Genomic DNA, 24,028 nt, shown 5'->3' with positions numbered 1-24,028 from the left:
CTTCACGTCCTTTCAGCCGAATGGCAGAGGACATCCGATATTGCTGGGACCCAAAGTTTACTAGGTGGATGGTTCTTTAACCATCATCTCTGCTACCATGTGAACCGGGACAGCTGACCCATCCCTTTAAGACGAAGTACCAATACTTTGAGATGAATGGGGATGCAGAAGATACTCTAACATCAATAATCAGAACTACTCAGGAAGCTGGCTAAGTTAACTATCAATTATCTATAACAGGGAGTACAACAGACATCAACGGACGTCTCATAGCATGGTCTTTCAATGCATTTAATAAAAAATATTCTTTATATAACAAAAACTCATCATTGATGACGTTAACCTACACATTTTCTGACGTCACCCTACGTGGCAAACTAAAAAAAACCTAGGGGCAAATGTGATATGCTTAATGGGAGCATCTAAGTATACGTTCCATACTAGTCTAAAAAGTGATAGGTTCTTCAACATCAGGTGGGACTACTAAGCCCATCTTCAAAACAAGTCACTATGAACATCACTAAATACACAAAGTCCCATTGGTTGTACAAACTATAGGGCTCTTAATTATGCAGCCCCTTACAATTGGCTGGCACTCTTCATCCATCAGTACTTTTCCACCCACGTTAGCAGCTCGCAGGCTGGACTTCCGGGTGCTGGTGAGCTGGTCATAACCTTAGATCCCTACCAATTAGAATATCATCTATCATCACCTCAGTGGGCTGCACATCAATTAAGGCTTTGAACTTGGCCTTGGAAATGTCCCTTGCTCTGGAAAATTCAGGGGAGTAGAGGCGTGCTCTGCCCCTCTGCCTAGGTGTGGTTCATCATGTTTGTCCAGATCCATCCATCCACGTGACTGAAAACCACAAATTTGAGCTCTGGTGTATTTAAAATATTATTATTTAATAAACCTCTGACGTCTTCCTTGTTTTCATCTATGCCTTCTGAATGGGAGTTTCATTCTTTCACACGATTGTAACTAATGTCTGATCATCCCATTCCGATAAGACCTTGGCTTCTTGGAGCTGATACAGCCTCGCCTTTCTGAGATTCACTTCTGTAATTCAATTGTTTATTCAACTGTGACACACTGGAAAAGGCCTCCCTTTTCTTGTCTTGCTCTGCTATAACACATAGTGGAAACATCCTATATATGTATACATTGGCGCTTGTCGCAATCTATTCACTACATGGTTAGCCTCTAGAATACTTCATCTGCTTGCTTTCTTTGCATCTGTACACGTGTAAAATAACTTGATATCTTCATTGTTTCTGTAGCATAGGTTTCTTCATCTTGAGCCTGAGATGTCTCTTATCTTTAATACTTTCTTGATGCCTTATAGACTATCTTCACTTTCATGTCTCTGCATCTCTTCTAGGTGCATTAGTTTTACTTCGCATGACATCACCAATCTGCTCTTTTGCTATTTTTTCATACTACTTCTGGGATTTCATTCAAATGGCCAACTTACTGTCTTCTATGTAGGTATGGCTTTTTTAATGGGAACTTTGCTTCCAGGATTCTCCGTGGTATCAATATTTTCACTGGTATTGCACGTGTTTCACACTCTGGTTCCCAACATATAGGCAATATGGGCAAGATGCTTGAGGTGGGGGTACTTGGCTCCTTCTCTACAACATCATAACATAATCACAGTTACATAAACCCACAGGGATTGGTTATTGGGTTTGACTGCATGTAGATCATATAGGGGTTACAAATTTGATTGGTTTAGACATATCTGATGGCTCCCTCTGAGACCACTCTTATTTCGATAATGGTAAAAACACATCACAGGATTGTTTGGCATATTATTCGATGGGCTGCATGACACTATTCATTTTGATAGGTTGACATCTTACTAACCAATCTTGCTTACATGACAGGCCATCAAGATATGAGCCAGACAAAGTGTAGGGGAGAAAGGCCTATGGACTGTCTTTGTTCATTTAAATAAGATGCATTCCCTCATCCTCATGCCATAGGACCGAGCAATTGTGTATGTGACCTTGCAGGGCAGCCTATGTCTGCGTGTACTTTTAGGGAGTCTTGCAAGTGTCCTATCTCATGATGGCTCCTAATGAATAGCCAGTGTTCTCCAATTATATTTTTTTAACCTTTTTTATTGTTTTAGTTGTTATTTACAACCTTTTCAATGGGAAAATCGCATGGCTCAAATAAACATTTCACCACTTAAAATGTGGACCTATTTGTTAACATTGTGTTCTTAAATAATGCATGGACTATTCTCACAGTCGATATCACAAATTTAAATTAGCACATAATGACATGTTAATGATTATAAATTAAAAACATTATAATACAATATTTATGAATAAAATATGCTAAAATAATTACCAACAGAAGCAGGAGCAGTACATCATTGAAATATGGAAAATAGGATTTGTATAACTTCAAATGAATGTGTAAAAGGTCTGAAAGTCTCTTGCAGTCACTAGTTCACTAAAACTAGATAATAAAATTGAGGAATAAGATATTATCTAAAACACCAATAAAATATAATTTGCTTCATTAAGATCATAAAGACATTCTAAAAACTTGAAATGCACACATTCTGTGTAAGAATGCACATTACATGGTTTATAAAAGTTAATGATGTTCATCTTTGCTGACAAGATCAAGAGCGAATAGAAAATTAATTGTTGCTATATTCAAGACAACTTTCATTGCATTGAAAATCAGAGACCACATTCGATCTTTTTGTCAAGGTTCTAAACTCAAGAAAGTGCTTATGGTATGCTTGTTTCCTTGATTCAGATATGATATGATATGATAGGTTATTTAAAACACGCTTACTACCCAGTGGTTTATAAGTGCGGACCCGGGGATCGAACCTGTGTGCTTGTTTCAAAGGCAAGCACGTTGCCCCTGAGCTATCCTCCCAAGATGCAACACATTCAATGGCAAGGTGATGGATTGTTTCTTTGAAATCTGTCAAATTGCAGAACCTGCACAGTGAATATAATATGGTGGAAGATTTGTAGGATGTAAGTTTGGACCTAGTGTGCCATAGGTTCAATCTTAGATGAAGAATTGACATTGCACCGCTTCGGAAGCGGCCTCTCGGAGGAGACGTGTAGTGCGTCTTGTGATTCACGTGAGGCGCGGCTTGAGGCAGGGTCCTTTACTCTGTTAACTCGCCTCGGAAGTGGATGCAGGTTGGGCGAGCGAGCCGAGCCGAGCTGTGTGGCTCCGTGGCTCCGTGGCAAGATTGACAGAGTGTACTTGTGCGCAGTGACTCTGTGCTATCTCTCCTTTTGGCCCCCTTTCCATCTAAGTGCTATGGCGCGGCGAGGTGCGGTCGACGACGGCCGCCGTGAGCCGGAGGAAGAAAAGGCGGTCCCTCGATTTCGGACTCGCTACTGACAATGCTCACGAGCGGCTCAGTACCTGAGGGAGGCGGTCAGGTCGGTCATCGGTCCTGTAAGTAAAGCCCCGCTGCCGCGCAACGCAACATTGCTGTTGCTATTGGCGAATATACTGCGATATTGTGACTGTGCACCGTGAGCGGCGAAGGTGTGCAGTGATTGCTGGCGAACCTGGCCATCAATCACTGGAGGCGCCTTGAACCGATTTCTGGTGCACTTCCATCAAGCTCTTAGGGGGAATTTCCGGGTGTTCCCAAGAGTTGGTGGTGCTAAAGGGTGAAACGGATACCTCTTTGATCGCGGCTTGCTACCTCTTTCTGATTTTAGTAGTGGGGGTGGCCTGCCTGATTGTAATAAAGCGAGCACATCGGGTGCACCAGTCACCACTGTCATCTATATCGTCTGTGACCTTCTCCCTATAAATTTGCTGGATTGGGGAGACTTTAATGGCAACTTAAGCCATTGATTTCAAAGGAGTCGGGGGGGATTTTCCCATCAATTACGTAATTGGATTAATTTAGCTTGTGGACTCCAGAATAGTGCGGATGGCTCCCTCTAAAAAATCTGCCATATCCAAATACAATCTAAGGAAGAAACATCAGGAACCAGCTTTGATGCCCATAATGGAAGAATCCAAAAATAAGAGGAACAAAAGCAAGAAGGCAATTCCCATAGACCAAGGAAAGATTACAGGCTTTTTTCCCTTAAATTTACCAGTTGATGTCAATTCTACAGCCCTCGAGACACCTTTGGAACCAGTGATCAACACTTCTAATCTTGGTAGTTCGATTAATTTTGAAGATATCGACAATAACTCCCTATTGGACTTATGCTTAAACATACAGAGGGGCATGACTCCTCAGACAGTAGTCCCCTCGGAGATCACTGATCTTCCTGTGACAGAGAGTCAGACCAAAGTCAGTGATAAAATATTCCATCAAACTGGGACACTGGAGAGACTATCTACATCACCTAACCTGGCCATAGACACATCCATGGACAGGGAAACAGAGAAGGCCAGCAGGAATTACTCTGACTTGCCAGAAATTGCCGAATTACAAGCTTCTGTGGCATCCCTGCAGTTTGCACTAAAAATATTATTGCAGATGTCGGGACGCATATTGGCAAACACAAATACATTGATGAGTGTCAACGAGCAGAGACGGAATCTGGTTGAAGAGGCAGATGGTAACTTATCCGAAGCCATCTTAATAGCAAATGAATTGCATGAATGCCAACTCCCTGATCCCAATATTGCTATAACAGCAAATACACCATCTACTCGCAAGCAACATAGAGTGGCTAAGCAAGCAACTGGTGGGATCAGATCAAGTAGCCACGGGTCTCCCACAACAGTGACGGATAAGCCTATCCATCGCTCCAAAAAAGCAAAAAAAAGAGCCGCCCGGGCGAAGAAACAAAGGACTATAGGAAATGGCCGTTTAACGAGTTGGCTGATTGCAGAGAACGCAGAAGTCCCTGACGGGGCAATGGAACTCGAAAATTCAATAACTGAAACCATACCTGATGACGATGTTATCACAGAGAAGGCGCTTAAGATAGCGAATGAACATGGTAGTCCCCACAATTCAGCTCTTATCGATACAGATACTATAAAAGAGAATGATGCAGTATGGGGAAATCGCACTTGCATTATTAAAAATGTATACCAAACTGATAAAAGCGCCTGGCTCTCACGTTCTGAATTTTTGAAGAGACTGTTTCTGTTCCTCAATTGAGAGTATTGCAATCAGAAGACTTTCAATTTCTTGAGCCCTTGACAGGATCGTATCCTAAGGTTTCAGCTCTGCATTGTAAATTCATATCTACTGCCCAATTATTAAGGACATATAAAAAAGAATTGAAAACAGTAGACATTGAGGTTGATGCTGAACTGAAATACAATGAGCCCTGTGGTCCAAAGACTGAAAATGTTACAGACAGTCTAGCAAATGCCTGTCCCAATCTGCAAATTGGAAAAAAGATGGACAAGACCGAGATCCAATCTGTATTGAAATGGATGACGGAGGCTCTATCTAAAGTTGAATATGACCACTGAAAATTAACGCTGGCATCATGGAATTGCAGGGGTTTTTCCCATCTCTTAAATGAAGCGGGTTCAATTGCCCAATTATCTCGCTATAACTGTATTTGTCTACAAGAAACATTTGCAATGAATCCCTTATTTTTGGATGGGTATAAGGGATACCAGGTTTATGCTAAACGAGGTGTAAGAGGACGGCCCTTTGGGGGGCTATGGATTGGTGTTGCAAATTGGCTTGGGTCAACGAGGATTGATGGGAGGCAAGATGATCAAATGGTGGCCGTCGAGATAGTATATAAAGATAGGAAGCCTATTGCAAAGTATTTGGTTGTGTGTTTATACAATCCACCGGGGGCAGCATGTCGAGAGTCCCTACAGGAAGCGCTACACGAGCTATTAGCCAGCTGGTCATCCATTGAAGGGAATGTAGATATCTGTGTAGTTGGAGACTTTAACACCCATATGTTGGGGGGAGAATGGAAAACGGCCAACCCAAAGCTGTATGAGAAATGTGTTATGAAACATAATAAAATAGAGGGTGAAGGTATAGATTGGGAGCACTTTTTCTTTAATTGGGACTTTGCGATGGTAAATGGCCGTACTAAAAGTGATCATCCTGGCAGACATACATGGAGTAATGGCTCCGTTAGCAGTACCCTGGATTATATTTTTGTTTCATCTAGTATGGTGCACCATGTGGACGATATGATAGTAATTCCAAACGATTGGAGTGACCATGCTATTATGGCAAGTTTTTTTGACTTCCATGTAGCACATACACAGCTGAGTTATATTGGTGACCTAAAAGCTAATCCTGCCGGGACATGCATTCGATGGTCAGATAAGAATGTGTTACGTGTTGACGAAGCCATACATAAAAACTGCTATCCCAATCTGGAAGAACTCAAGATGATGTCCATTGACGGAGTCGAGAATTGGACCCACCTGTTCTCTGACAAGTATGCTACTACTCCGGTTAGAAATATGATAAGTGAACAGGAAAAATTGCCCACTTATGATAGATTCATCCGTGATGCTAAAAGAACTCTGAGGGCTCAATTAAGAAGAGCTAAGCTCTCTAGCTCAACCTGGAATAACTACAATATTATTTCTAAGAAATTGAAGAATAAATACAGGGCCATCATTAAGGCAAAAAAAAGCTTCGACAGAAATAAATCCTGGCAAAGGTTAGTGCAGACTATCTGCGCTCGTAAAACTCGAAGCATATGGGCACTTCTTAATGAAGCCAGAGGGAACAAAACTCAGCAAATAGTTAATCCCATTTCCAGTGATGAATGGACCAGGTTCCTGGAAATTCGCAATCCAGTGCGCAGAAACGTGGAGACAATCCCACTGGGCAATATACCAACTGAGCCCACGATAGATATCTCCTTTGATTCCATACTTACTACAATTAAATTGCTGAAATCTTCCAGGGCGCCTGGACCAAACGGGCTGGCTAATGTCGTAATTAAGAGTAACCCGGATTTCTGGGCCACTTTAATGAATATACTGTTCTCGAAGATTCTGAGGGAAGTCCCTTGCTCTTGGCAATCAGCCATTTTAATACCTATATATAAAAAAGGCAACCGAATGGACCCAACAATTATAGATTACTTTCTATGCTGGATAGCACTAGTAAAATATTCGCCTCTCTCCTATTGAAAAAACTTCAGCTTTGGGTTGAGCAGGCTAATATCCTATGTAAATTCCAATGTGGCTTTAGGCAAGATTATTCCACTTCCCATAATCTTTTAGTTATGGACTATATGCGTACCAGAGCCCTACAAAGTGGACAACCTCCCCTATATGCACTATATATAGATTTTAAAGCAGCATTTGATTCCATTCCCCGAGAAAAACTCTGGCTGAAGCTACAAAAACTCGGTTGCCCAGATGACCTATTATACTACCTAAGACTTCTACATCAGAATACCAAGGTGAAACTAAAATTAGATCACAGAGGCCATATGTTGAATGAAGTTGAACAGAATAGAGGGGTTAAACAGGGATGTGTGACTGCCCCCTTAGTATTTAATCTATACGTACACGACATCCCTGCGACTATTGCCCTGGTTAAGAACTGCCCACCTAGTATTGGCAAAACCCCCTGCTCTGTGCTTGCATATGCTGATGATTTGGTGATCTTTGATCACACAATCAGTGGCCTACGTAGATCAGCCACAGCCCTCTGGGATTACTCTGAACAAAATGGGCTTACTATCAATGTTGAGAAAACACACGTGATGAGATACACAAGTAAGAGATCCGCTCGTGTCTCGCTCCGCATCGATAGTGTCGTAATCTCCTATGTGCCGGAATATAAATATCTGGGGATAGAATTTGAACCCAGAGGTGACTATTATATATGTAAACGCAACCGAAAAATAAGAGCAGCATAAATTACGGCTCTATTTAAAAATTTTACAACTAAACAGGGCGGTTTTACCTTATGGGGTACTCGGCATCTATACATACAAGTATTAGCGCCCATGATGATCTATGGCCTGGAATCCCTGACTAAGATGGACTTAAATTGGCTACAAATCATCGAGGGAAAGTTTTGGAGAAAGATATTGGGACTTCCGGCATGTATCCCTATGTCTCTGCTAAGACTAGAGCTGGGACTAATATCATTAAAAGCACAGATACTAAGGAAGAGAGCCGGGATTTACCTAAAAATGATGAATGATACGGGCAATGCCCTATTAACGGCATTTGCCCTGAGTAATAATGAAGATCATACCATTAGTGAATTTAAAAAACAAATGGATCAATTGCTCAGTGAAATCTGTTGGAAACAACGTGAAGGGATCTACACGGAGGCTATGCAGGCTTGCATGGGGAGACGGGTAGAGCTCTGGGACTGGCTTGAGAACTACGAACATCTTCGTAAATTAAAAAGGTATTCATTTGTGCAAAACAGGTTATTTACGTTTAAGAAACCACAGAAATATCTGATGATCTGTCCGTCTCATAGGCTCAGAAGGTTTATATTATTACTGAGAATAGAATACCTCCCCACAACGACGACCAAGGGTGTAATAGATAAGATCCCCAGAGAACAACGCTATTGCCGTCTCTGTAAGAACCAGGAAATCCTCGAGACAGCCAAGCATGTCCTCACTGAATGCCAGGTTATGAACGATGACATAAAATTTTACCTGGGAAAGTATGTGCACAATTGGGAATCCATAGGGAGCATGTTGTTTTGGAACTACTGTGTTAACACTAATAGTATATGTTTGTTAACCGCATTATACTCTATTTGGCTAAGAGTGGAAGACAAACTGGACATATCTATATGAGGAAAGTTAGTCTTCGGCTAGACTCGGGTTCCATAGGGAAATGGAGTCTGTTTTATGGAGGCCAGACCCTTCTATTTAATATGTTATGTTTACTGGATTTGAAAGTACATTACGTGTATCTTAAATTGTTAATAACATAAGAGACAAGGAATGAACTATACTCGAGTATAATCGTACAGTATTGATCTATCTGTAGATTCTTAAAATATTTTTTATTGTTTTGGATAATGTTTAATCTTTTTATTGCATTATACTGTATATTTTAGTTTGAATGTTATTAAAATGTATATGTGTAAAGTTTATTATTTAAACTAAAACACATTAAAGATATTATTATTATTATTGCACCCTTCATTTCTGGAAATCGCTCAACATAAATTGGTAATTCATGTAAAGATTTCAAATGAAAATGACCTTGCTGAAATATAACATGAGTGTTGCATTTTTCCCAAGTGAACCTCCAATCCCATAACCACACTTTTAGCCTGGCTTTGTCTGAAGTTTCTATTAGTAGGTCAATTGAAATGTCTGCATTATGTAATAAAAGGAGACAAGCTGATTTCCATGATTTTAATAGGCCTTTATCTGTAGAGTCTAAAATTGGAATTAGTGTGTGGGAAGTAAGGGGGTGATAAGACATGTCCTAAAGGCAGCTATACATTGCCAAGATACACAGGCTGCTAGTGAAGTAAGGCCAAGTTTGTATCTAATTGCTACAATTGGAACGCTGCGTGGTAATTATAACATTTGCTTCCAATAGAGACTTTCAAACACATCCCAATTTGGGGTATTACCAGGAAGCTTGGTATGTGCTCAATAGGTGACGATGGTGATTACTTTTTGTAAATAGAATAGTATAGCAGGTTCGGGCGTGAATTTACCATATTTAAATTGAATGGCTTTGCCTTGTGTTGTTAGGATCTTTATTCTTGATTTTAATTTGGCTTTGTATGGAAGGTCAGATACATGGTTGTTTAAATGTATTCCTAAATATTTATATTGAGTGAGTTGGGCTAATATAATCTGTAATAACGACCATTTGAATTTATAACCCTGTTTCGATAGACTATGGTGAAAGGCCAAAGTATTGGATTTAGCAATGGTAATGGTCAGGTGATTAACAGCAGCATATGAATTCCAGGCACCAAGTTTCCTTTTTAACACTATTGGTGTTCGGTCTAAGATCACTAAGACGTCATCATAATGTAACCAGCCTATTTCACAAGATCCATATTTCAGCAGAAATGATCGAACAGAATCAAATGCTTTGTGAATATCATTAATATAGAAATTAAATAAAATTGATGCAAAAATACAACCTTGTTTTAGACCTATAGAAGTAGGAATTTCTTCTCATAAAAGACCATCACTGGTTAATTTGACCCTGATTGTAGTATTAGTACAACATTGACAAATTAAATAGAATAAATAAGGGGGACAATTTGCTTTAAAAACTTTACTCCAAAGAATTTAACGCAATACTGTATCAAAAGTCTGCTTGAAATCAATTAGAGCTGGATGTTTCTTATCTATAGCTTGCTTTTTAATAGCTGCCAAGATGGAGAAGTTTAGTGACATCCCAAAACCTTGGGTAAATCCATATTGATGAATATCTATTAGTTTGTTATCATTGAGCCATAGCTTAAAGTCACAAAGTATTAAGCGGCCAAAGATCTTTCCAGGGACATCAAGAAATGCTATCGGTCTATAATTCACTGGAATAGATCTATTACCTTTTTTGAAAATTGGTATAATAATCGATCGCTGCCAGGAAGGCAGGGTTTGACCTGATTTAATAATCCCAGTGAATATCATCTCTAGTATGCCTGCCCATTCATGGGGATATGCTTTGATGACAAAGTTGGATATGTTGTCAGGACCTGGAGCGCTCGATGAGCTTAATGTTATGATGATAAGAATAATATCAAGTTTATCGCAGGTAAGTTTGGTAAGATCGGACACAGGTATGATGGGTAAGGCAGGTCAGGTGGTGACTTGATGAGAAGAGACTCAAAATGTTTCACCCATGTGTATTTATCAATGGTATTTCACTGTATGGAGGAGAACACGGATGGAGTAATATCATTTATGAGATTCCACATCTGGGCTTCTGATTTCTTCAAAATTGCAGATAGCATATTTTCAGCATCGTTCTGCTTCTTGCCTGCTATAATTTGTTTCATATTATTTCATTATGTATTTCTCATTTGGCTCCTTTGGACAGCGCAGGTTAGAGAAAAGAGTCTTCTCATGGATTGTCTATAGTTTTTTTTTAGGTCAAATATATTGAGATCCCAAGAGTATTTGTGATTAAATGGAATGGGCCCCTTGGATGGATGTAATTGGACTACTCTTAAATGCACTTAGTATAATCAATCAAGGAGCATGAAGTTGCTTCTCTGTAACTGTTAGCAAGTTGTTTTTTTAATGTTGCTTATCTGTATGGCTTCCAGATTATTTGATTTCTGGCTTGATTTAGCAAGACAACTGTGGATTATATTTTGGAGTTGTTATAAAGTGCGGGGCCCTTGGACTTCAAGCATTTCGATGATCGCTTGCAGGATTTGGGATAGTATTAAAGAACATTATTCTTTTGTTAGCATTGTTTGAGATGCATATGTAGTGTATTGTAGAGGATGATAGACCTCTAGACCAGGTTGGAGATGGAGGGGAATCTTGATCTGTTCATCTGTTAAGCATGGTAAAGTTCCGGTCTTTCATGAGTGTAAGCCATTTGGCAGCTCTTGAGTTGGTATGTATAGAGTTTTTTAAAAGACAGTTAATATTAAAATCACTCACAATGATAGTTGTATGAATTCTTGAATCAAGCAAAATCCAGTCTGAAATAGATTCAAAGAGCAATATAAATTAATCTTCTATGATGGCAGTCAAATTCCAATAAATGTTAAAGATTGCAGTTTCAGGATATAAAGGGTGTAAAGCATTCATCGTAGAAATTATAACCAACTGTATGCCTGGGTAAGGAGAGGGGACATTTTCAAGATGAAGTTGAGAAAGAATAGTGATTGCTACCAGCAGGCCAGTAAAAGTGTGTCCTCTAGCAGATTTAGTTGCCGGAATACATACTACGTAGTGATCTGGCCATATTGGTTCTGCAGTAAGCCAAGTTTCTTGGGGAAGGACTATGTTATATCTATTTAAGATTGATTGCTTGGTCAGAAAGTAAGTGTGAGAATCCATTTGTGATCCAAGAAATAAGTGTGCATGAAACCGAGGAAGTCATAGAGTCGATCTAAGAACGATTGGCTTGACGAAGGTCATTATTAGATCTCGAGAGCCAAGCCAATCTTGATGGTGGTTTATGTTGAGGAGGGTTTCCAGATGTATGCACATTTTTTATTATTTGCACATGCACATTTACAACAGTCTAGATGGAGATTTTGACGTTCACTTGAACAGACAGAATTTCCCACTTGCTGCAATTTGGCTGGATCTTTGTCTGTATTTTCAAGGAGGGGTTCTATCTTTCGAATTTGTATGAGGCAACCATTATTTTTCAGTTCTTCTCTAAATCACCACACAATGATTTTTACAATTTTTTGTACTAATAGATAATTCAATTACATCATAATTATCAGGTTCAATATATTTGATGCAGTCAATGTCAGCAGATCCAATTTGATCGAAGACAAGAATGTTGCTGAAAATGGTTAAGATTGTTGATCTATTTGGGAAGGGATCAGAGGGAAGTCTATCCATCCTTGTGAAATCAATATTTCAGAGTCAAGAATAGAGATCACAGCCGGAACCGGGTTAGGCAAAACTGATGGGAGATCATTTTTTAAACTTTGTAGATGGAAAGTCGGACTTGGAGGGTTTTGCTGAGGAATTTCTGTCTTCGCTCCGGTGATTGGAGACTTGGGAGGTTTGATATAACTAAGTCTGCACGTTTCTGTGCACAGATCTTGAAGTTTGGATAGTCAATGTCAATATTTACACAAAAGGTTTGTTTCAGATCACCCACATGAGACAAAGTATAATGCGAACTTTGGTGTACAATTTCAGAAACAGGTGGTGTAGATGTTGGGTAGACTGAAAGATTCAGAAGTTCTGGATCAATATGATGACAATCTAGTGCATATTGTCCAGTCAATTCAATGTCATATATCTCAATAACTACGGGCAATATAATAATATAGTCATCATTACCTTGACCTGCTGGCGGAAGCAACACAGGAGGGGGAGCAGGAACTGATCGAAATAACAGGACGAGTTGACCGCAGCGACTGTATTTGCTTGACTTCATTCTCTAAGTCAACAGAAGAGATGTTTTGACTGTTTGAAGGCAGGGATAAGTTGGTAATACCTTTTTAATGCTTTCCGATTAGAATTTGTTTTATTCTGTGAAGTAAGGTTTTGATGTTTTTTGTAAATTTGAGCCGATTGAAGGCTACTTGCTTTTTTAGATTTTCTTTTTCTCCCTCTCTTATTCTTGTCTTTTTTGTTTGATTGAAAAACATCATATAAAGGAGTGTCAGAGGGGACATGTTCAGGCGGAGATTTGTAATCCACTTCGACCAGACTTGTAAGAATAGTGGGGTCAGGTGAGTTTAATAAAAATAACTGACTGGTGCTGAGGGGAACTACAGCTACCCCACTCTCTGTCCTGGTGTCCAACAAGCTTACAAATGGGGCAAGAGGTGTCCTTGCCAACGGAAGAATAAGAGGTGAAAATAGAGGGGGGGAACATCAGGGGCAACTTGAAGTGTCCATGCAATCCAATACAGTTTATCAACTATGGAGTTTAAAGATACATTCTGATTGGCAACCTTTAAATCGAGAGCTTCGTAAAGCTTTGTTAAGGAGAAAATGCTTACATTTACTGCATTAAAAGCAGTATCTAGTGTTAACGATATAGATGGAGGAAAACCAAAGGAGTGACGGGGGGTAGGTTTAGAGAAAGAGGCAACTAAGGAAAAAACTGAGAAAGATGGGGAGTGGCTTTCAGGGGGATTTTTAGAGGAAAACTAGCCAGGAGATGTAGAAAGTCTTGAGGTTTGGCCTGAAGGAAGAGGTTTAACAACTTTGTTTAAGGACTGAGAAATGTAGTGAACTTTTTGGGTGGATTGATTAGACGGAATCAAAGAAGTCGAGAAATGAGAAGTGGAGCCAGTAGATCGAGAGCTGGTAACTTTGTTTATCGCTGAGTCTTTCATGACTTGGGAGTGGAGCGACAGCATGGACGAGGAATCTATGGCATGAATAATGGCTTGGGCAGAGAGCATCTCAGCCTTGGGATGTTCATGTGGAGTTGAGACCATCAATAGGTGGACTATAGCAAGCTTGCATTGAAAAATCAGAGAGCTTGGAGGGAGGATAGATAGAGTATTTGGCGAGGAGCCTGAAAGGTGCGATAAAGAAATAGCAGTTTCCTCCATACCTCAGCGCTAATTTTAATGGTAGAATTTCCAAATATCAGGAGTATTCAGAGAGGATCGCTTATGTATAGGTGGGTGAGATGAAAGTTCTTTCAGAGCTGTTTGCAACAAATGCCGTGGAGGCTCCTTAGAACAGCCCTCTGGAGGAATCGGCATGCCACTAGTCAGCCAGAAGCTTGTCATGCTTAAGCTTGGACGATCAATGGAGTTAGAGGGAGGACAGGTAGTTCAAATGGGAAATGTCTACAATAACGCTATGGTGCTTTGAAAGGCATAAAAAAGAGAAAAGAATAAATTAACAGATCAGTGCGACGAATGGTCCAGCTGGCCAGCGGACAGCAGACAGCACTCGTCTGGCACTCCACTCATGCGTGCGTGGTGGTGCACGCACATCCTGGTATTTATGGAAATGTTCAATGGGGGCCCAGCATTAAGGCAGTCTATGAGAAAATATAAGAGTCCAAGGAGGTGAGAATCCTGATGAGTGCTTCAGCGCGGCGAGCACAGGAGAAAGTCCAACAAGCAGGTACAGCAGACAGCACTCATCTGGCACTCTGCTTGTGTGCTTGTTCCCCAATTATAAGTCACGTGTTAGAGGACCGTGAATGAAAAGGAATTAGCTCCTATTTATTGGGATTTTTGCTATTGTTAACCTGTGTGCTATGTTTTCTGTTTACACCAGGGACACTTTTGAGTTATTCTTCATGGAGTTTATTTGCTTGCTATTTTATTGCACCTGCTTAACAAAGACTGATTGTATTTATATAAACCTTTAATTAATCGGGGAGTATCCTGCTTGCGTCTTCGAAGCTGCTATCTTGCGCCTTCATTCTGCCGTTGCCATCCTCCCTATCTCATTCTAACCTTGGCACTAATTACCAGCTACTGTCTGAGCTATGCACAGCTTTGTATTTCTGTGGATTCAGATTTTTGAGTTATCTCGAAGCTGTGAGGCTTTTGTATATTTGAAAGAATTCTGTGGCTTCCATTTTGAAGAAGATGGCTGCCCAATTACACTCTGGTTTCTATGTTAGTGAGATATACTTGCATGTCGTTCATGTTGCATTCAACATATACATTGGTTATGTTAATGTTCTTAATCTCTTATGCTATGTTCATATTTGTCATGTATAAATATTTGACCTAATGTACGTGTTCTTCATATGGAGTGCACATCTACTTGTGTCTAATGCGTGTACTTGTTACTGTTGCAACATTAGCTTGACTGCTTTTGCCATCTTCAACTTGGATTGTCTCTATGGGCCTCATTACACGGTAGGCGGTGAGCCATGGCGCTATTAGCGCCATGGCTCATGCCGGTAAAATACCAGCACCGCCTTGGCGGAAAGGGGATTTACCGCCCCATTCCAAGGTTGGAAGGGCGGTAAATCCCCTTTCCGCCATTGCCCTTCCCCATTCCCATTTCTGCCCCATAGGGCTCTATGGGACTGGGGAAGGCGCTAATTACGGCACCGCAATTTTATTTTGCGGTGCCGTAATTAGCTCCGAGGTCCCTTAGCGGGTTGGATTTTAACGCCTGCAAGAAGCAGGCGTTAAATCCTCCAACCCGCAAAGGGACCTCGTAGTACGGCGGTAAGGGTTAACGGTCACCGTTGCCATTAACGGTGACCGTTAACCCTTACCGCCGTCCGTGTAATGAGGCCCTATGTCTTGTTGTACCTTCCTGGGATAAGGGTGGTACAGTTGTCTTAGTGAGTTATGTTTCTCACCTGTGCTGCATTGGCTCGGGTTAGGGCAGAAGCTATCAATGATTTATTCATCTGCCTTCCACCATTCCCTCCTCTGGTCGAGTTCTCAAGCACACTCTTCCCTGTGTTCTTCCCCAAATAGGGCTCTTTGGGTACCCACATTTTACTCACCCCCCCTCTGGCCACCTCCACATCTCACATGTTCGCAAATGCTCCATGACATGTAGTTGCACACTCCAGTGATGTCACAATTCACCCAGTGCTCTATGTAATCCTGGGGATCTGGAGAATATTTAAACTTTGATCATGGAGGAGCTCTAGGGCTGTCTACGGCTTGGGTACAGATGAAGTCTTCAGTTTGTGCAAAATCATGGACGTGATTATCCAGGTTTAACACTATTTACATCCCTACTGCCTTTTTGGCACTATTTTTGCATTGTCTTATTGCTATCATGGTACAGCAAGCCAATAGTACCAGTACTAGCATGGCTAGTAGAACTTTGAATGTGTAAGCTAACCAGGAGGGTATCCATGAGAACAGATGGTTGAACAGGTTCTATGTCATTTTATCGATGGATTTGTTTTAAATCATTTTTTTAATGAATATTCTTCTACGAAAACACTCATTGAATTTTATATTTTTTATTTTTGGGGAATTCCCCTGCCAATCCACCATCCCCTATTGTTTGTGCTCTATTCCTGACCTCCCGATCCCTTATATGCACCCTACACCTATATTTTTCGATGAGTTTTTTAATTGAAATATTTTCGTTAAAAATCCCATCAGAAAAAAGGCTGTTGAAAAAAGGACATTGTACCAGTTAATCCAACCATCATTCGCAATGTCTCCTAATTGAGGAGTTCCATGACCAAGCACAGTACTGAAGCCGAAGACTAGTCTTTCCCACTTCTTCATTTGGACCAACCCCAGTCTCTATTTGCTGCATCCCGTTTATATTTTTCTCCTGAGATCTTTGTGCTGCATGACAGGGGCTTAGATATCCAGCCTTTCTGTGCCTGTGACTTCACTACGATTTAATTGGTCAGCCCGCCTTGACAGTGGTGATGTATTCATCACCCCAGGGGGCAGTGCAATGCTAAGGAGTTGGGTAATATGAGGGGTCCCTAGTTTTATTTAGAAAGTAATAGATCAATGGATTATGTGAAACTGACAGAAACTCGACCTGTTGGACTGATAGCTAGACCCAATTGAGGCAATTGAGTAGGTGACCAGTACAAAAAAGGTAGTGGGTTCTGGTAAGGCGTAACAGTATATGTCTCAGGACTATGGGGATTTTTCTTGTGAAACCACTGGGACTCCTTCACCCAAATGGGAGTGGAGGCTTTCACATATATTACTGAAAGATTAAAGAATATCAAGGCTTAATACCACATAAAAGAAATACGCCAGTCATGAGTACTAAGGTACAAGTACACTTTGTTTAACAGACAGCTGTCTGGCTTTCAACACCCCACAATGTGTGCAAGCAGACACCGTGAGATGAGAGAGTGCTGGACATTAAAAAAAAGAGTATTTATACAGTTTTCTCACAATCGTCCAGCCCCTCTTCGTGAAACACATTTACCTAGGGTACATAGCCTTTCCACAAAACTAATACATGTTAAAACATCTTTGAATAATTTGTTGTTTTTTGTTAAACACTTCACATGTTTTTCAAACATTGGACACAAAGGTAACAGTCCTTATTTTATTTACTTATATTTGTCTACCATGTGTTCTTAAGTTTAAAGTCTGCTTAGTTTCAAGGAGCGAAAAAAAAACTAAGATTTTCTGCAAAAAGCACATGTTCAGCTATTCATCATTCTGTTTCACTAATTGAATGGGGAAGACACTGTTGGTACACATGGCATCTAAATTACTGATTAGCACGGCTCTTTTTTAGCTCCAAGGTTTCCTGAGTGCAGGACAAACAATCTACTCTAGCATCTTCAGTATGCTTATCTACGTTGACACAGTACAAAGTTAATTTTGCTCTGCTGGAGCCGAAAACACAAATTCTCTCATGGGACAGAAAGCAGGAGTTAATTAAAATGGCGTATAACTTAAAATGGCGGCATAGTCAGCCTGTTTCAGGTTCATTCAAATGCGATTCACAGTGCAGTGCGAATGCGCTTAGGCCAATGTTTACTGTTAGGCAGAATCCTGTACAGTGCCCTCTGGGAACACGACACACAATTAAGACTACAGGTGTAAGTACAATTTCACCTTTGGTACAAGCCTGTACTACACAGTAAAGTGGTAGCGATGGCTGAGCAGCCAGACTTATCTCAAGAGTAAAGTGAACAGTATCAAGAGTTACACCAGGGACAACAATTACAGTGATTCAAACAAACACTAACTTAAGGTCTCTTGGTAAAAGAATATACAGTTATTTGCTCAGTCAGTTAGAAAACAGCTCACTATCATAAATCAGCAGAAAATCACAATCTTAATATACTACAACATCACCCAATCAATTCTGGACATGTTAAGCTCAAAAATGAAGTGTGAGCAAAATGGCACTCCAGCAATTTAAAAGGGGAGGAAAGACAAGGTTATTCAAAATCAATAGCACCAACAAGTTATAGGCAGGGCAATCTAGAAAAGGCTACTACAACTAGGATTCAAGTCAATAGGCCTGGGCTGATGTCAATGGTTCAGAGTCTTTGCAGAGGATCACACCGTTCAAAGTAGTTCGAGTTCAAAACGAAGTTGGTCTAAAGAAAAGTTATATGAAAAGGAGGCGAAAGATTTCAAACACTTTCACCACAGCCAGATGGAAAGAATGGCCAATTTCTCACAGTACCTTAGAGATGAAGAAGGCTCTAGCTGAGGCAGTTGTTCCTGGCAGTTCCTGCAGTCTCGCTGTTCTGGGAGCTTCAGTCAATGTGACAAGAAGGAGGATGTCTGGAGGTTCCTGCACTGCCCAGGGAAGAGGCCAACAGCAGAGCAAAGCGACAAATAAAAGGTGTACACCTTAAAAGCATGAATGGACTCTCTCCCACTGGCTATCCGGTTTCCTGTAGCACGGCACAGCAAATTCGACCAGTCTGGAGAGGAGCTCCAGGGGCTTTGTGAGCTGGTTGGTCCCACGAGGCTCAAGGGAAGAAGTTTCCTAGAAGGACCTCTCTGTCATTTGAAGTTTCAGGCAATTCGGACCTGCAGCAGGGCTTCAGTGGGGTTTCCAGTTGTTGCAGCCGTCGCCTTCCTTCAGCTTCCTTCGGTTCTCTCATTCCAGTGGTGACTCTGCCTTCCAGTCCCAGAGGCCTGCCTTTTAAGCAGTTTTCCCCCATTCACACCAGCCTAGCTGTCAATCACTCAGCAGGATGGCTGTCCTGGCGGGACAGTCATTACAGCCAATCACACAGAGTGCGACATGGGTCTCTGAGGAGACCCTGTGCAGGGAGTTTCAAACTCCTCCCTCACATCCTCTCCACCCCAAACTATCAGGCGCGTAAGGATGGCTTCTGTGCAGAAGCTCGCCAAAGGACAGCAAACAAATGAACCAAACCTGGTTTGGCGTGCAGAGAAAAACACAAGAAGGGCCTTTACAAAAAGAAATGGCAGAAAAACCCAAACGGAACCAAGTTAAATTAAAAGTGGATTACCAAGTTTTAGTTAGATGCTACCACCATGGCCTCCAATGGTACCAAAGACTATTTCTATAGTCTGCAGTCAAATAAAAAGGGTATATACCACTGCCTCCAGCCACATCTTAGAGAAAGGGTAACATAAAAATGTTACATGAGAATCAGACAAAAGGGGATAAGTATTAACCCCTCCAGCACTCTATTGCAAGATAGTGTGTGCTGGGTCTGTGAATTTAAAAAGACTAATAAAGTCAATGGCAACTTTACATGTTCTGGGAGACAGTACTCAGTCCCAGAAAATGGAGTTTAAAGTGGGAAGTCTGAAAAGACCACCCTGTGTCACTGTACTAAAGGGGCTGTGTGACTCACAGTAAAACGATGATGCCTATGGAGTTGGTGAGACTCTATATCCATGAACACAAAAAGCAAAACACACAGCAAAATACATGAAAGAGTGGGAAAAAGGTTCACAATCTTACCAGGCAAAAAAATGAAACCCCAGAAATCCAAGAAAGCTGCTGAGGGACTCAAAAGGTAAGGGAAATTAGTCATTCTGGAGAATTCTCCCTAACATTTACTATCAGACGGTATTCATACAAAATATACTTCTACCAACCCTCCTTTTAGCCTCAGCCAAGAGCATTACTCAAACGTTAGCATCATCCAAAAACCATGTATCATCATCAGAACATCCTGAATCGCTATCTTCAAAAACATTGATCGCCATTAACTCCTTTACAGCGATATCCTCACATTACCAAGGCATTAATAATCTTTCCGGGCATATGTGTCTTAGGTTCTAGTTTACCAACCGCTTGTGCACAACTTCCCCCTATCATAGAACAAATGACAGGAACACACTGTATGCAACAGCATCAAAACAGTACAATGCCGAGGATCACTATTAGAACTGCAAAGATATTTCAGCCCCAAGATCGTATCAAGTCCCAGAACCATGTGCCAATATCCCAGTTTCCCTCTGGAACATGTACTTCAGTACTTAAGGTGTGCAATTTATTAATTGCTTTAAATATGATGGCGGAGGAATCGGGTACAAAAACACAACATGAAGATCCCACCATTTTGCACACCCCACCATGATCAGCTAGAATGATGTCTAGCACCATTCTATTTTGAAGAGCCACTCATCTAATAGCCTTTTGCTCTAGTGACATGAGGTATAGGATGTCAGTGGTTTCATTGATGGTTTTCTCCTTAATGGATCTTCTACATATAGATGTCTATCTTCAATAGTTAGTACAGCAATGTGCATACACGCCTCAAATGTACCCATTGGTTGGGAACCCTCTCTTCGTATGCAAAATGGAACAGAGTTTGGACTATGGTTAACAGTATAGGAAGGAGGCATAGAATCCCTATTACCTATGGGAGCCATTTTAAAGGTAATCATTGATTGCAAAGGTCTGGAAAGTCTATCTGATGGCCCAATGGAAGTAACATTTAGCTTGCTCCTGTTCGCAAACAGAGAACAACCTAAAGGTGCTAAAACTCATTTTTCAAACTCATTGAGATTAGTCCCATCAAAATTCCCAGTGACACTATCATTCCATCGGCCAAATAATAATGCCCTAAGTGAAGCATAAAAAGCAGTAGTTAGAGGGAGTGGATGTATATACCAGCCCAATCCCTTTTCCCCATGTTGTGGAAGGTGTGAACATATCCAACAATTGCTCTTATTCAGAATGGCATGGGTTGCGTTCATGATCATCAAGAGAGTGTTGTCATGATCACCCCCTCTATGTTGGAGGTCTACAGGACAGAGGGTGCACAAATGCACACATGGTGGATACACAGTGGAGACACTTTCAGTTGTCAATAAAACATCAAGCCGATGTGTACTCTCCAGATACCAAAACCCGAATTTCAATACAATTATAATACAAGCTGTTATTATGATCAGTATCCATTTGGTCCTCGGAGACCATGACCCTTAATGGGCGAACTCATTATCAGCAAAATGATCAACGATCAAGATCCTTTTTAGCAGGAGTGGCCCCTACAATAGGCATAGTTTCTCAGCGTCCGTTAAGAAGCCCCACTCTTAGGCTTTTTTAGTTCATCCGTGGGTGGCACTTGACCACGTGGCCTATCTTGATTGAAGGTAACTTTGCCGTCCCTGCCTCTTATTGTATGCAGCAGAGGAATGACAAAAGACTGACTCAATGCTGGTAACAGAATCCTAGCTGTACTTTGCTATTCTATTTACATTAATGTAATGTCAGCAAACTATAAATCTAAATCCCTGTTCCGTGATCGCAGATTGTACCTTACAACTCCAGGTACTGAATGTTCTGTGAACAAAGCGTTGTCGTTTCCTGAAGAAGATGAAACAAGATCAATCGATGGTGAAGAAAAAAATGAAGAAGCAGCAATCTCCCTAGACCCCAAGGGCTCAGAAGGACTTTCGTGACACCCTCGGTGTCGATCAAAACAGGCTTGTTGTGAGCATCGGGATCATCAATTCCCTTCTTCTCCCTTTTGTCATAGGGCAGAGGAAAAGGAATCCTCTTCACATGTGTTGCATGGATCCAGTGTTTCTTTCAGGTCACTTGCGGTTTGCGTATCCAAAAGGATCTGATGTGGTCCTTTCCAATGAAGTGCAAGACAGGTGCCCCTCTCGAAATTTTTCACCAGGACCCACTGACCAGGTCAGGGTCGATGACCTGGACCCTTGTATTTTACTGAGAAGGCTGCTTGTACCTGTTGGTGAATCAAACACAGGTTTTGAATCAACAGATCACAATAGTCAGACAAAAGCGGGTACTCAATTTCTTTCAAGTGCTTGGGCCTCGGTGCATTCGGTACATTGGCTGGTCTCCCCATGACAATATCATAGGGGGAGCCCTGCCTTTGATTGTGCAGTCATCCGCATTGATAGTAAGGCTATTGGCAAAGCATCAGGCCATTTCAGATTGCTGTGCACACACACCTTGGCGATTTTATTCTTTAGAATACCGTTATGGCGTTCCACAAGGCCAGCACTCTGAGCATGTCTGGCCGAGTGGAACTGTTTATCAATCTGTAATCCCACACATACTTGCAGGATGATAGCAGCGATACAATGTGGACCATTATCGGACCAAATTAGGAAGCCAAACCTAGGAAAATATTCCTAAAGCATGGTCTTTGCCGTTGACATTGCTGTGGCATCTTTCAGTGGGAAAGCCTGAACCCATTTGCTAAAGGCACAGATCACAACTAAGACATATTTGTAGGTCTGACAACGTTCTATCTCAATGAAATCAAAATGTATCACCTCAAAAGGCATGGAGGGGGGACCAAAACTGCCCTTCGGTGTCAGTGTTCCTTTCCCAATGTTATGTTGCAAACATATGATGCAACTCTGGACCAAACGTTCAGCAATTTTCTGGATATTAGTGTTATACTAGATGGGATCTAACTGTTGGCAAATCTTTTTGGCACATATGTGTGTTGGGCCATGAGCCATGATGGCCATAGCAGTGACATAGGCATTGGTCAACATCCATCTTTGCTTGTCATTATCCACCCAACAACCCTCATCATCTAGACCCGCTGGATGCTCAGCCCACTGTTTAATTTCTTCTGGGGTAGCTTCAGCCTGAATTTCTTTTATACAGCTAATCCCTTCGTCCATCATACAAGTGTCAGTAACCCATCTTACTGGATCGAACATGTACATCTTTGAGTGCAAATCAGAAGCAGTCTGTTTGGCTATTCTGTCAGCAAAAGCGTTCCCTTTTCCTACATTGTCCATCACTTTCTGGTCTACGGCACACTTCATTATTGCTAGTTGCGTAGGAAGCGCAAGTGCTGACACCAACGGGACTATCAGAGTGCCATGTTGAATTTTTGTTCCATGTGAGGTCAAGAACACTCTCTCAGCCCACAGTCGACCCAAATTATGAACCACCCCAAATGCGTAATGACTATCTGTATATATATTTACACTAAGCCCTTCAGAAATTTCACAAGCTATGGTTAGCGCAATAATCTCTGCGGCCTGCGCAGAATTATGCGGAATTCGTTTAGTCTCCACAATAGTGCTTAACGTGGTGATTGCATAAGCAGCAGTGGATGTACCATCCAGAAGTTTGAAACAGGACCATCACAGAATAGCTCCCCTTGCAGATTCATCAATTAAATCAATTCTGCCCTTTGTTTTTACAGCCAAAGCAAATCCATCACGTTCATTCACATACAAAACAAAGCCTTGCTCGTAATTTGGAGAGCCCAAAACTGGTGCTGAACACAGCGCAGCCTTAAGCAGATCAAAAGCGTTCTGGCAATCCATGCTCCACGGTAAAGGCAAAGAAATGTCCTTCTTTGTCAGTTCCAACATAGGTTTTATAAACAAAGAAACATTTGGGATCCACTGTCTACAATATGAGGCCATGCCTATTAAAGCTCTGACATCTTTATGTGTATTTGGAACAGACATATCAGAGATGCTTTGTATCCATTCAGGTGTCAGTCTTCTTCCCTCCTTCAACAGGAGATAGCCCAAATAGGCGACCACCTGTTGACAATACTGAAACCTCTCCAACAAAGCCTTATGCCCATGCTCTGCTAAATGAATAAGCA

The sequence above is a fragment of the Ambystoma mexicanum genome, chromosome 6q (genome assembly GCF_040938575.1).
Source record: "Ambystoma mexicanum isolate Mex_15411 chromosome 6q, UKY_AmexF1_1, whole genome shotgun sequence".
Taxonomy (NCBI): Eukaryota; Metazoa; Chordata; class Amphibia; order Caudata; family Ambystomatidae; genus Ambystoma; species Ambystoma mexicanum.
Note: the sequence above shows the minus strand (reverse complement) of the source record.